The sequence below is a fragment of the Talpa occidentalis genome, unplaced genomic scaffold (genome assembly GCF_014898055.3).
Source record: "Talpa occidentalis isolate TD23 unplaced genomic scaffold, MPIMG_talOcc4v2.1, whole genome shotgun sequence".
Classification (NCBI taxonomy): domain Eukaryota; kingdom Metazoa; phylum Chordata; class Mammalia; order Eulipotyphla; family Talpidae; genus Talpa; species Talpa occidentalis.
Window position 1 is genome coordinate 80,476,892 of NW_026555331.1, and position 14,805 is coordinate 80,491,696.

General features: G+C 35.4%; 1 protein-coding gene across 2 annotated transcripts in view; it reads left to right on the forward strand.

Moving 5' to 3' along the window:
• The window catches only part of ZNF804B (zinc finger protein 804B), an 800,208-nt gene that overhangs the window by 394,332 nt on the left and 391,071 nt on the right, over positions 1 to 14,805 (forward strand). The gene's annotated exons all lie outside the window — the stretch shown is intronic.

Here is a 14,805-nt window from a genome sequence, read left to right on the forward strand (position 1 = left end):
TCAGGCTTCATCTCATTCTCTGAAACTGTTAGCATCTCTACCTTTCTTAGCTTCCAGGAAAAATATTGAAATAATTAATTCTGTTATTAAGAGTATTTAGAATACTATATCTAGAAGTTGGGCCAACATGTAAAATGGTCATTTTGGCATGATCTTTCAAAAGTTGAGATGAGGATATTGAAAATTATACAGTCTTTGGAGTAATAGAAAGTGGGGATTGAATCCTTCCCCTTCTACTTTATCAGTTTAGCCTGTGCTAGGTTCTTCAACCCTGACATACCTCAATGCATTTGAAAATAAAAATGAACATAAAATCTCTCCCTAAAAGATAGTTAGGAGGATTGAATTAAATCTCTATGTAACACATTGCATATAGTCAGCTTTAAACAATTCGACACATATCATTTTACTGCTTACAGTTGGACTGTTTCTAGTTTGACTACTTAGGTTCTTAGCATTTTTTCCATTAGAAGAGCATTCCCAAAGAAGTCATTTGTCCTCGAAATTTCACTAAGTAAAATTCTTTTGTTGATCCTTTCTGCTGGATGTCAAAGCATTTTAGATAGAAAAGATAGAAAAGAAAAATACAAAGCGATGTCCACATAGGAGACACACTTTAGAACAAATATCCCTACAGGCTAGTACTAAGTTCTGTCACAAAAGCAACATCCTGTCAGCCTTCTATACACATAAGAGTGTTTTCCAGTCCCATCATAGCAAAACTATGATCTGGCTCCAGTTATGCAATCATTTATTCGTCTAAAGTGTTTCCTTCCAAATGATCATTGTCATTAAGGTAATTTGCTTGATTGGCAGTTTATTCTTTCCTGTTGCTGAATCTTCTGCTAATGAATATTCTCCAGCTGGATAAATGTTTTCTAAATGGGACTTTTCATTGAAGAATAAAAATACAGTTTTGTATATGCAACAATTACTTATACAATAACTATGCTCTTTATTATATTTATTTTCAGAGCAGCACAAGATAATCTCATTAGCTTCAAGCATGTTAATCATTTTGTAAAATTCTCCTTGAAAATGGGAATATTAGTAATAATGCCTTAGAACTGATCAGATTCAGTAACCAGGATTCCCAAAATATTTAACTGAGTTCTATTTGTGCACATAAACTCATTTTCCATTAGATGGAATTATCTTCCCAGCTATCATTTTAAATTGAAGTAAGATTGAACTGAGTAAATTAACTGAGAATTCATTGGATTGGAGGAAAGGAGAAACAAGAATTAGAATTGTTACATATGTGTTTGAAGTGGTGAGAGAAAGTGGTATCTGGTATGATGAAAGCTAACTTACTGAGTCAGAAAATAGCATTACATAAGGATCTGTAAGGAAAATTGACCAAAATTAAATGGCCTAATATCAAAATGTTATTTTTTTGGAAGAACTATGCATCAAAATACATAAAATATTCACTACTTGTATCAAGTATATGCTTAAATATTGACTACTTGGAAATAGAATATTTAATAGTGAATGACTATACTATCTAGTTTAAAAATCATAGTGGTTAAAACTAGAAGTATCTTAGTACACTTATTTATTCTATATTTTCTGTAGCTCCATGATGTAAAAGGATCATTAATATTCTTATATTATAGAAAGGAATATAATCTAGATCAAGACATAACTGGCTTTTCCCCTAAGTCCTGGGAGATAATCTATTTGATACTAGATATGAGTCTCTTAGTTTAAGATAAGTATTGGCTACGCTGGATCTTAGGGTAGAGCCAACCAGAACTAATAGCTTTAGGGTGGTAGCTTGGCCCACCAGAAAAACCAATAATGTGATGGAGGCTGGGGCCTCTGGATTCTGTGGTATCTGTAGATCTATAGACTAAATTCAACCATTTGAGAGAGCTCAATCAATTATGCCTATGTAACGAAGCTCCAATATAAACTCTAGATACAGAAACTTGAAAGAGGGTCCTTGTTGGCGATACTTATGCCTATTATAACAAGTCAGTCCTGAGGGGGGACAATGGAATCTTTGAGATTGAAATCCTCCTAGACTCCTCCCTGTGTATCTCTTCCTTTGACTGATTTTAATTTTTAATCTTTCCCTTTGATAAACAGTAAGTGTGTGTATATAACTTCATAGAACTTTCAGGGAGTTCTATGAATTCTTCTAGAAAAATATTCAACCTGAAGGTGTTTTTGGGAATGCCCTTGAGAGTAAGGGTAGCACTAGGTGCTGTGCTCTCAAAATTCAGTTTGGACATTTTTAATAATATTGTGGTAATGTTAAATTCTGAATTGCCTTCTGAATTTTCTCAGACTAAATTATATTTTGCAGCATTTTATTGTTATTTTGAGCATGATCTATTATTAGGGAGAGATAACCAAACCTTAAGGTAATGAAGTGTTTATTGACTACCTACTATACATGTTTAGCTGATATATATGATTATTATGCTATTTATTTCATTGACATGCATATATCATAATTACAGCTATATCCTACATTCTAGTTATAGTATGTAAGGTAAAGAATTTGCTTTTATCATTAAGAAATATAAATATCAGTCGTATCCTATTCTAATTCCTCTGAGTTTTTTACATTTTTATCATGAGGCAAATTAAACAGAAGTTTGGAAATTTTTTTTCTTCTTAATTTTCCTAAAGTTGTATTAGCGACCTAAGACTAGCAAGACTAATTATTTTGCTGTGTCCTCATCAATTGTGTAAATAAATTGAACCAGTGAAGTAAGTTGGTTTCATTTGATTAGCTCCCACTCATTCTGCTTCAGGTATTGTCATTTGTTGGGAAGTGAGATTACAGAAACCAGGTCTCCGTGAAGTGGAACATAGCCAACTCTGTTGGGGAAACAAATTCTATCACAGTTATATCTCAAATCCATTATTAATAAAACCTTGCACTGTGGGCTTCTGCCTGCAGCAGCCATTTATGAACAGGTCGGAAAAAGAAGAGTCGAAATGAAACACTGGGCCATTAATTACAGCTGCACAAATGGTAGCACTATAGTTGCACAATAGTTAAAAATCCATTAAGGAAGGTTGCCACCTGATCTCCCTGCGCATAATCTTTTTTTTTTTTAAACAATTATTTATTTATTTATATAAGCACTGGGTACAGTCAGAGGCACTGGAGAGTGAGAGAATTCACCAGAGCCAGAGCGGAGAGTAGAACAGGCAGAGTAACGAAGTACACTGCTGAGGGGAGCAGTGGGCGGCAGGAAAGGTCTGCACATCATGTGGGACCCTCGCCTGGCAGCCAGGGATCAAACCAGCACTGCGGAGGCTGCGGGCAGCTTTGCAATTCAGCGCTTAACGGCTGTGCCACTGGGGAGGCCAATTATAGAATTCTTACTGAAAGTTGTTGGAGGGAAATTTATCTGAGACCCTTTCAAAATGTAATAGAACTATTGCATAGCAGTCTTAAAGATTCTTTAGCATTTTATAATTTTCATGTTGTATACTCACTAACAGTAATGATAATAATGACTGCAAATAGAGGGGAAAGTTGCTTTGAAATTGTCTATATTCATTAATTTTAATTTTGTAGTCTTTAAATTTTAAGGGGCAATTAGAATTTTGACTCCTTTTTTAGGCAAATTACTAATCTAGAAGACACTAAAATTTGCTATGATCATGCTTATATAGGAAACGATAAATTCACTGAACCAGAAAGAATATTTTGCAATTTGCAAGTAGTCTAGTGAGGGACTTGTTATAATTAAGTTTTTGATGTCTATGACACCAGTATTTATAATAACTTCATAACACATAGTTATTGAATTCTAGCACTTTATTCGTTAATTTATTCATAATGTAATTTTGATAAAATTAGTATTTTTCATTGTATAGAATGCAAAATTAAGAACTCAGATTGTTTGGTAACTTGAGCAAGTGAATGTATGGGGCATCAAAATAACAGATCCCACGGAGAGATCAAAGAATGTTTTTTTCCTGTAATGCCACTAGTAATCGTTTATTGAATAAGGATAATGAGTGAGGGCCTCCCTGGTGGCACAGATGGTTGAGTGCTGCACTGTGAAGCTGTCGAAGCCTCTGCAATGCGGGTTCGATCCTGGCCAGCCGGGAAGAAACCCACATGGTGCAGCAGACCTCTCCTGTCCCGCATGCTGCCCCCCTCAGCAGTGTATTTCATCAGTCTGCCTGTTCTGTTTCTGGCTCCGACTCCGGTGAATCCTCTCACCCTCCCGTACGTCTGGCCTGTACCCCGGTTCTCATATAAATAAATAAATCTTTAAAAAATAAAAAGGATAATGAGCGAATAATGAATGAACAAATTGCTCATTGTATCTTACACCTAAACACTAATAATTATAAAAACTGGGGTTAAAAAAAGGAAATTATTTAATGCACAATGTCACATTTATAATTGTGTCAATTTAAAAAACTTGGTTTTTATAAAAACTTTCAAATTTAAATGTTTTTATTTCAACTCTAAAATGAGATACTGCTACATTTCAATGTCAAACAGTATGATGAGTGAATTCAACAAAATTAATCAAAATACCTTAATACTATTTAATGTCCATTAAATTTCATCAATTAACAAAAAAGATCTTCTAAAGTCAATTTGTTTAAACTAAAGATACATTCCCTGGCCACCGGGAGAGGGTCCCACATGGCGCGCAGACCTCTCCTGCCACGCCCGCTGCTCCCCTCAGCAGTGTACTTCGGTCCTTCTGCCTGCTCTGCTCCCCGCTCTGGCTCTGGTGAATTCTCTCACCCTCCTGCGCTTCTGACTGTGCCCAGTGCTTGTGTAAATAAATAAACAAATCTATAAAATAAAGAAATAAACTGAAGATACAATTAAGGTAAGGCATCACTTTTTCTTGGCTGTCTTAGCCCCAGCATCCCTCCTTTCCTACCCTCAGTCCTATTTTTCTCTGCCATTGACTTACTGAAATGCAGGTGTCACCTGTTTGTCTAATTGCTTCCTCTGTCTTATAATATTATGTGACTTGTCTCCCTGATCCCCGTTATTATTCCTGTTAAACAAAAGTTAGATTTAGCAGAGTGGTTAAAACCAGGCTAAAGGATCATGAGAAGGAACCCTCATAATTGATGCTCTAGATTCTTCTGATACTTTTGGGTGCACACATAGTCTCATTATCTATTAATGATTTGCTAAGAATGATTTATAGTTTCAGGTGGTGACAGCCTGATACCTCTGTGGTAGATTGTGTTTTTCTATTCCCCATCTGAATCTTGCTTTGGAAAATGCAACAGGATGCTATATATATATATATATATATATATATATATTTAAATTTTGAGATTCATGTTACTTTTTCCAATTAACACCACTTTTGTTATATTTTGTAATTTCTCTAGCATGACACATAATTCTGATATTTATAATACAAGATATTGGTGTTAGTGCTCTATTGTTTGTGGTCATACTATAATTTGAATAGACTTCTAAAAATTGAAATTGTTTATAATATTTGTAGTTTGTAAGTTGGAAGTTCCCTGGTTAAAGCAAAGCCATTATAGAAATAATTTTCAGTAGGTAGGTTTTTGAAAGAATTTAGTTTCCTTTTTTTCTAATTCTACAAAGCAGACAGAACAGGGTTTGTTTCTGGAAAATTTGGAAAAAGAGATGTTGATGCTTTAGTAAAGCAAGTGGTGATTGGCTGGAAAATCTAATGATTCTTTTTTCAGCCAGATCTGATCATCCCCATCTTCATCTATTTGATGTTGGACATCTGATTCTACGTAAATTTCTCTAAAAGTTTGAATGTTACAAACAGAACTAAGAAAAGCATACATATATAGAAATCACAAGTCACAAAATATTCATGTGGAAATTAATATGTGCTATAGGGGCATCATCCCTTTAACTGGCAGTCCTGATCCCTGTAGCTCTTTCAAAATAAGAGGTCATAGGCAGCCACTTGGAACCCCATATAGGGTCCATACAATGCTTTTTTATTTTAAATCATTTTTCAAATGGGTCTGGCTATTTGGCTTCCCCAACCCCTTGGAACTGTTCTTCCTCCTTTTTGTACCATGAAAACTCTTATTTATCCTTCAAAAGCAGTATACAAAGTATCTTAACTCTTAACTGTCCCTGAACTCTCTTTTTATTACACATCTTTCTGGTTTATAATTGGTCTGTTGTTATGTTGTGTCACTCTTCTCAGCCCTCAAAGATCGGTGCCAAGTCTTTTTCACTTTCATTAGTCAGCAACTAGAATTCTGTAAGCAATAAGTATTTGTTTAATATGTAACTTAAAAATATTATCTAAGCGATTTGCAAAAGTGAAAAAGGAAGAGGTGAGAAGTAATCAGTATATTAGCCTGAGATCTGATTTAAGTGTCTCTGACTTCGGAATATCACCAACTTCAGTACAGAAAGGTACCAATAGTCAAATATATACTCACACTGGCTTAACATTTTTTCATTAGATTAAAAAATCTAATTTAAGTATTTGTGACATTAATATAATAGTGCCTATAATTCTTATGTCTAATAAATCTATTGTTTTAAACCCTCAAGTGAGCGTTCTTCAGAGTATTATATACTGGAGCTGGGTCTAATGCATTTTATGTTCATAATCTGCCCCCCCAGAGTCACTAATAGGTATTAAATATGCTTAGTGAGTTGACCAGGAATAACTTCCAAAAAAGAAAATTCATGAAGGATGTATCCCATGAAGAGATCAGAAAATCTCCATCTTTCTTAAAGTTTATGGAGCTCAATAAACAGGAGAGGAACCCAAGGCGAGAGATAAGAGAATCCATAGACAAATATTATCATCTGATATTTCTTTCAGAGATGTGCTAGTTAGAATCTGAAAGCAGTTATTTGTCTATATATCCATTTGGATGTCTTGGAACTTGATATTATCAGACATATTGACTGAGGGCAAGATGTACAGGAATTGGAACTCAACTGCTCACAATACTTTCTTCCCAAGACACAAGCAGAAACAGGAAGGATGGAGGTTCATTTCCTCCTTAGTTTCAATTCAGTGGAAGTTTAGATGGAATAAGTTGCATGTGTCTATGTATGGGTCTAGCTGTCTGTCTATATATCAATCATCTATTATTTTAGAACATGAAACTAAAAAGTATTTCCACAGAAACTTAGAACAAAATAGAAAATGAAAGTTAAGAAAAAAATCTTTTGATTTTTGGCAAAGGTTATAACAAAAGTAATGTTTGACAATGGATCTGTAAAAATTTTAAGATGCTTTTAGCCTAGAGTTTATTAAATTTAGTGAAATGACCTAAGTTTAGAAAGCATGGTACAATGGTATTAGGTGGTATGTGTGTGTGTTTGTGTGTGTGTGTGTGTGTGTGTGTACATATACATTAAATGAAAAAAACACAGAAAGCTCTTCAAGGACATTCTACTCACCTTATTATTTAATCTCATTCTCATGATTGTAATGTTTTTCTCAATTATGTTACTATACAATCAAAACTATTTGCTTGAATAAAAACTGTTTTTTGCGTTAAGTCTTTCCTTCAATAAAACTTTTAAGGAGCTATTTAACATTTAAAGCATTATCTTGAAACTATACTCTTATTTTATAAATTTATTTATGCATATAAGAGGTGAGGTACAAGTCAGAGATGCGGGAGGTGAGAGGACTCACCAGAGACAGAGTGGGGAGCAGAACAGGCAAACTGACTGAAATACACTGCTGAGGGGAGCAGCGGGCGAGACAGGCGAGGTCAGCTTCACCATGTTTGTTTCTCCCTGGCCTGCCAGGGATCGAACTCGTGTTGCAGAGGCTGTGGATTGCCTCATAGTGCGGTGCTTAACCCCTTGTGCCACCAGGGAGGCCCCATACTATTTTTTTAGATAAAGATTTTTAAATCACCAGTGTTATTAAAATGATAAATAGTAAGGTTAGAATAATGTATGTATAGGTTGTTTGATCAGAATAATCAGTGAAAATGATAACATTAAATGTTTGCTTCAGTATCTATCTAGAACACATGTGACTGGCATGTGGCTGCAGGAGGTTTTGAATTCATATTATTTTCACAGCACTTGCATTCCATTAAGTGGGATGGATTTTAATAAAATAAATTGCGAGGATGTGTGTTGAATGCAGCAACAGAGAAATGCAAGTGATCTAAATGTATATTAGCAATAAGAAGAAAAAGATAAATCCTACTTAGGAACCTAGTTGTGGTTCCTTGAAATAGTGACACCTAAACAATCATGGCTGTTTTTTAGTAGTTATTTTTTTCTTTGTTTTCTATATATGAATACATATTCAGAAAGAATATAAAGGAGAGAAGGAATCATTCTGATAGAGGCACAGACACATAAATCGACATTTACTATATGGGGAATCATTACTAATTTGGAGCAGCCAGGCCAGTGGCTCTCTAACAGGAGTGATTTTTATCCCCTGAGGGAAGTTTGGTTATGCCTAGGGGAGGGGTGCTACAGCATCAGTGGAGGTAGGCCAGGGTTGCTGCTAAATAGCCTAGAATGCACATATCACATTCCCTACAACAAAGAATGAGCAAGCCCAAAATCTCAATATTACCAAACTTGAAAAACAGGGAATAAAATGTGACAGCTGAGGTGAAAAGAGAGGGTAGTAATGGGAGATGATGCAGATAGTGTCCAGAAAATGGGAACATTAGAGTGGCTTTGAATATCAACCTTGGGAGTAAATAATAGCATGAGTATTACCAGCGATGAAGATATGAAAGGAACAATATAGTCCCAAACTGCTCTGCTGTGTGCAGGCACAAATTTAGGGAGTGCATTCACATAGATTATATGCACATACTTTCCTCTGGAGTTGTGCAAGGGAAAATCTGCACAACTATTTACTGTTTAAAATATTCAGAAACTGAAAGATGAATGATGGTAGATTTAGATAATGTTTAATATGACAAGGTTAAAAAAACAAGTCTGTGTCTAATTTTAGAGATACTACAAATGATTAGTAAAAGGGATGGAGAGACACATATAGTTGGATAAAACATGATGGGAAGTTTTGGAGATGAACAGTCAAGAATTTTGCCAAAGAAAATCTGGCTTAAATGAATGTAGGAAATTGAACCATGAGGTAGGAAAAAAACAGCATTAGCTTATGGGGGGCTTTGGGCACTTTGGTGGAAATTTAGATTTTATGCAACAAGTTAGAAAGAGTCCTTGTAAGTTCCCGAATAAGAGAGAGATGGATGAAAACAGCCTTTGAGTAATGTTGTTTTCCCAGCTCTGTGCTAGATAGATCATAGCATGAAGAAAATGAGGCTTGTGACAGGGTGATCAGCTATGAGACTATTGAAGTTCTGCCCTCAATTTACAAACAAAATAGCTGCTCACTGTCAACCATAAAATATTCTTTCATACACATGAAACATGCTATTAAGTTTCCTTTCAATTTTCTTGGGTAGGTACACTTAGTATTTTAGCTTCTCCTCATAAGGCAATTTCTGAACACTTTAGTAATTCATTTTGTTCTTGCCTCTGTACTCTCTTAAATTTTGTTTTTTCCATCTCTTACTTCATTTACCATGGTTCAAATTGAACTGAGTATTCTAATAAAGTGCATATCAAAACTGATCAGAGGAAAGACTATTGTCTAGTCAAAAGGAAATATTTGATGTATACTTTTAAAGGAATTAAATATTAAAGATATAAGAAAGTAAACTCAGTCTCATTTATATTTTACCGTAAATAATGAGTGTGTAATAAGATATAAACAATTCATAAACAAATGTAAAAACAGGAAAAATACTATGTTAAAAATATTTCTGAAAAATGTAAGTGTGGCTTTAGTCTTTAGTCAAAGACATTTTAATTAAATGCTCATTTTATCCATAAAATTTCTTAAAACAATAATTGCAATTAAGGCAAAGTTATTTTCAAACTTGTGGAGTGAAGGTCTCCCCATATTCTTGCTTATTGAAGAGAATATGAAGTCCTTCTGCCTTTTATATTTATGATATAAATAGACTAAAAATACACCAGCAAAATACCTGAGTTTACATTAATGTGAAAAAAGCAAGAAACTTACTATTTCAACAGGACTGGATCTTAATTCTTGTCTAAACAAGAGGAAAGAAAAAAACAACAGTCAGAATATTTAAGACAATGAATCTCAAGGACATTTTACAGCAGGCAATGAAGACAGAGATCCTTATGAGATAGAGTGTAAATGAGAAAAAGTTTCTACACCTTATACAAAAAGAGGGAACCAGTGAAAAGTTTGGCAGTTTTTGTGAATTAAAGGGATATAAATGTGGGTCCAGGGAAGCCAATGTGGCTTAAATTTGCTAGGAAGAGTACTAATGGAGAGATAGTTATACAAACAGGTAACTGGATTTCTGTATGGAAAATATCTGATAGTTGGGAAAGAATCACCCAAAATGACTAGAAAGAAGATCTGGGTATAGTTCCTATTCCTGCTAGTCAGAGTGGAGGACATTATAATTCATGAAGGAGAATACTCAGAATCTTCTTGACTTTTTGTAAAAGTTAACCAAGATAACAGAGTTAAGAAGCTTAGAAGTAAGACCAATTAATTTCAGAGAAACTCAACCTATCACAGAATAAGGATCAAGGATTTTTATATGGATAAAAAAATACCCAGTTCCCAATAAGTTAAAATACACTATGAAATGACACCCCAAAATGACAAGGTCCATCCACAAAAAAGCATTTGGGTGGGCCTGATGTAATCATCTCTGTCCTCACAGCAGGGCGTCCCTAGTGGCACAGGGATTAAAATCTCAGTGCTATCCAGCTATCACCAGCCACTGCAACATGAGTTCAATCCTCAGCCAGGGAGCTACCCTGGCTACTAAAGGAATATATATAATTTCTTATACATTTTCATTAAAATAATTTATAGTTTTGTTATAGTTACCATTCTAGTGATTTTAATTTCTTGTGGTAATATTTAATTATTATATTTATAATATTTAATAATTATTATATTTGAAAATGAAATGTGTGGAAGCAATAGCACAAAGTATTGGAGAGTAGAAATGGATGCATTCTCTTGTGTGGTTCTTTTATTGCTTTATTATTTGTGAAGTGCTGTAATGCCACTGTCTTATTGGTAAATTGTATTAAATTAAGGGTGTCAACTATAAGCCAAAAAGAAACCAGTAAAATAACACAAAAAATAATTGTAGCTGAGGAGATAAAAACAGAATTATAAAAATGCCTAATCCAAATGATAGTAAAATATGGAGAAAGGAACAGAGAAGAATTGGGACAAATAGCAAAAATATAGCAAAACTGTGTAATTAAATCAAATCATATCAATGATCACGTTAAAAGTAAATTCAAAAACATATAAACTGATATTGTCATATTGCATTTAAAAAAAAAGACTCAACTAGGGGCCACCCTGGTGGCACAGGTGGTTGAGCACAGCACTGTGAAGCTGTCCGCAGCCTCTGCAGCGCGGGTTTGATCCCACCCAGCTGGGGAGATACCCACATGATGCGGCAGACCTCTTCTGTCTCACCCCCTGCACCTCTCAGCAGTGTATTTCTGTCAGTCTGCCTGTTCTGCTCCCCACTCTGTCTCTGGTGAATCCTCTTGCCGTCCTGCACATCTGGACTGTACCCCAGTTTTTGTATGCATGAATAAATGAATCTTAAAAAAAAAGACTCAACTAGATGTCATCTTTGTAAAACCTACTTTAAAGATGCACGTATGTTAAAAGTAAAAGGATGAATAAAAAAGCAGATGATGATTATAAATGTATTGTGTTCACACTAATCAGTGAGACGCCCTATTGGGTTTGTGAAATGTGGGAAGGCACCGGCTCCGACTGGTGGGCTTGTCTGACTCTAATAACTGGTTCTTATACCCTGTCACATTGTTTTTTTCAGCACTTTCTTAAATACTATAGAGAGCCATGCAGAGAAATGTGCTAGATTATGAGTACAAAGGCCACTAGGTAATTTCTGCATAATTTTATGTGCCATCTGCCTATAAACTGGTTAGCACTGAAAAAAGCAAGCATTAAACGTTTGGAAAAGATATATTTTCAAACTCTTCAAAGCACATTTGGCTTTATGAAATTTGAAAGGAAGGAAACAGAGGCCAAATAATTGAAAAAAGTATCAGTGAAATATTTTCCTTCCTATGTTCATATTGGGAGAAAGCACAAGGTACTTTGCATACTTTTATTTATTTTCTTTTCATGGTTTTTTTTAAACTTTTTAAAAAGATTTATTTATACAAGAGCTGGGGTACAGGCTAGATGCGCGGGAGGGTGAGCAGATTCACCAGAGACAGAGTGGGGAGCAGAACAGGCAGACGGCCAAAATATACTGCTGAGGGGAGTAGCGGGTGAGACAGGAGAGGTCTGCCATGCCATGTGGGTTTTCCCTGGCCGTCTGGGAATTGAACCCACGCTGCAGAGGCCACAGACAGCTTCACAGCGCTGCGCTCAGCACGCTGCGCCACCGGGGAAGCCCTACTTTGCATACTTTTAAATTGTCAGTGTACAGTTCTCTAAGATATACTAAGAATGGGTTTATAGAAAAACAATGGTTGAAAGGAGAGTACAGCCAGAGAGGAGTGTCCCTAAGTGATTATTCCTTGGTACAAGTACTATTCAGTATGAAAGACCTTGGAAATATAAATGGCTGCTGGAATAAAGAAACATCTCTTGTTTTCCATTAATACCTTCATCAAGTTCAATTATAATGCAGTTGTAGTGGTGAGTGGACAGAGAATTCATCATGGTAAGTCATGAAAGAAATGAGAGGCCCGAGGTGAAAAAGAAAGTTTGAAATACTCTTAAAGAAGGAATCCCGAAATAAAAATAACAATTCAGCATTTGGTTCTCCTTTCAGACAGGGTAAAGCTTAGATGTGGCCCCCCAAAAAATACATCCTAGTGAATGAATACTCTGGGGACTAATAAAGCACTTGAGGCCCAGCCTTCCAGCTATCACACATATCCTCGCTGCAATGTAAAAGGAATTTCTTACTGTGAGTTATGGTCAAAACACTTTGAAGCCTTTGCTTTGAGAGGATTTAAAGTCCTTGAACTTAGACATAAAAATTGACTGTTACAAGTTCATTATAGCATAACAATTTGAATTTAGGCAGCTCTGTTTGAAAATAAGTTGACTTTTAGCTCTGTTTTAAAAATTTGTTTTCTGTATAAGCAGCATTCTCTTAAGGTCTAAAATTTAAAGTTTCAAAGGGTGTATAAAAATACTCTCTCCCACCTTTCTCTCCTACACTTCCTAGAAGTAATGAATGGTTTCCTATATATTTTTTTTTCAGAGATATTTTACTCTTTAGCTTCGTGTTTCAAGAGGAGTTGAGGAATATTTTTGCCTACATTGATAAAGTTTCTGCATCACTGACAACCTTAATTTTGCTCATCCAGAACTATTAGTACCCCACACTCATGCTGAGATTCTTCTACCTAACTTTGGTTATCTGTCCATCTCTAAGAAGACTCAGATTAAGGGCTTCCCCTGGTGGCACAGACGGTTGAGCGCCGTGCTGTGAAGCTGTCCGCAGTCTCTGTTGCACCAGTTTTATCCCGGCCAGCAAGCGAGGGTCCCTCATGGCACAGCAGACCTCTCCCGCCACACCCGCTGCTCCCCTCAGCAGTATTTCTTCAGTCTGCCTGTTCTGTTCCCTCCTCTGTCTCTGGTGAATCCTCTCACCTTCCCGCACATCTGGTCTGTACCCCAGTTCTTGTATAAAATAAATAAATCTTAAAAAAAAAAAAAAGAAGACTCAGATTAAGCTCAGCTGACTCTATGAGAAAAAGGATCTGTTGACTCTCCAAGTCATCTGACTATGTTTATATTGAGATATACAGGAAACTTCTGATAATGGTAGCTAACATTTAATGATTCTAACAGTTTGCATATAACACACACTTAATTTTCGCACACAAGTAACCCCTATGAGGCCAGTACTATAGTCATTTTATAGATGTGATGACTAAAGCACAAATTTACATAGTTAACAAATTATAGAACTTGGATTCAAACTGGTCATCTGACTCCAAGGTTTGCTCTTTATTCCTACACTATATTACTTTTTTATCTATACTGATAAAATTATGTTCTTTACTTGCTAGAATAGAAGGGATACAGTTTTTGAGGACTTATGACTATCTTTGAAATATTCTTTTCCTTTGCTAGAACCACTTTCGGTAACAAAGTATACTCTGGCGTTCCTGTCTAACTGGAACTCAGGAGGAATGAAAGACAACATTAAAGGGGTATATGTGTGTGTGTTTTGTGTGACTATATTCTGTGAATTCAGGTCTCTATTAAAAGACGTGATTATCTGAAGAAAAGATAGTCATTTTTTTTTTTTTTTTTTTTTTCTTTTTTTTTAATTTTTTTTTCTTTTTTTTTAATTTTTATATTCCCCCATACAATTGCAAACGCCCCATTCTGACCCCAATCCTTCCCCTCCCGCCCCCCCCCCCCAAAAAGTGTCTCTGGTTCATAGTTTTTTGTTGATTTTGATTTTCACTTTCTTATATTCATTTTCCTGGTCCCTTCTTTAAGTTTTCTAGATTCCTGCTATGAGTGAGACCATCCGGTATTTTTCTTTTTAAAAGATAGCCATTTTTAAATTCTGCTAGAATTAGAAAGTGAGTTTCTTATCAAACCAATAAACATATGCTGGCACAAACTAAAATAGTGACCAACCATAGGACCTTTTTTAGATTTCCAAAGACAAAGGAAGGGTGAACAGGAAGGCCATAGTTAGAAGGAGAGCCAATGGAATTAACAAATAAAACACGTAAAAGATTTAGTTGCATGATTAGGGTTGTGTGATGTCACATCTATAAAATCATAAGCA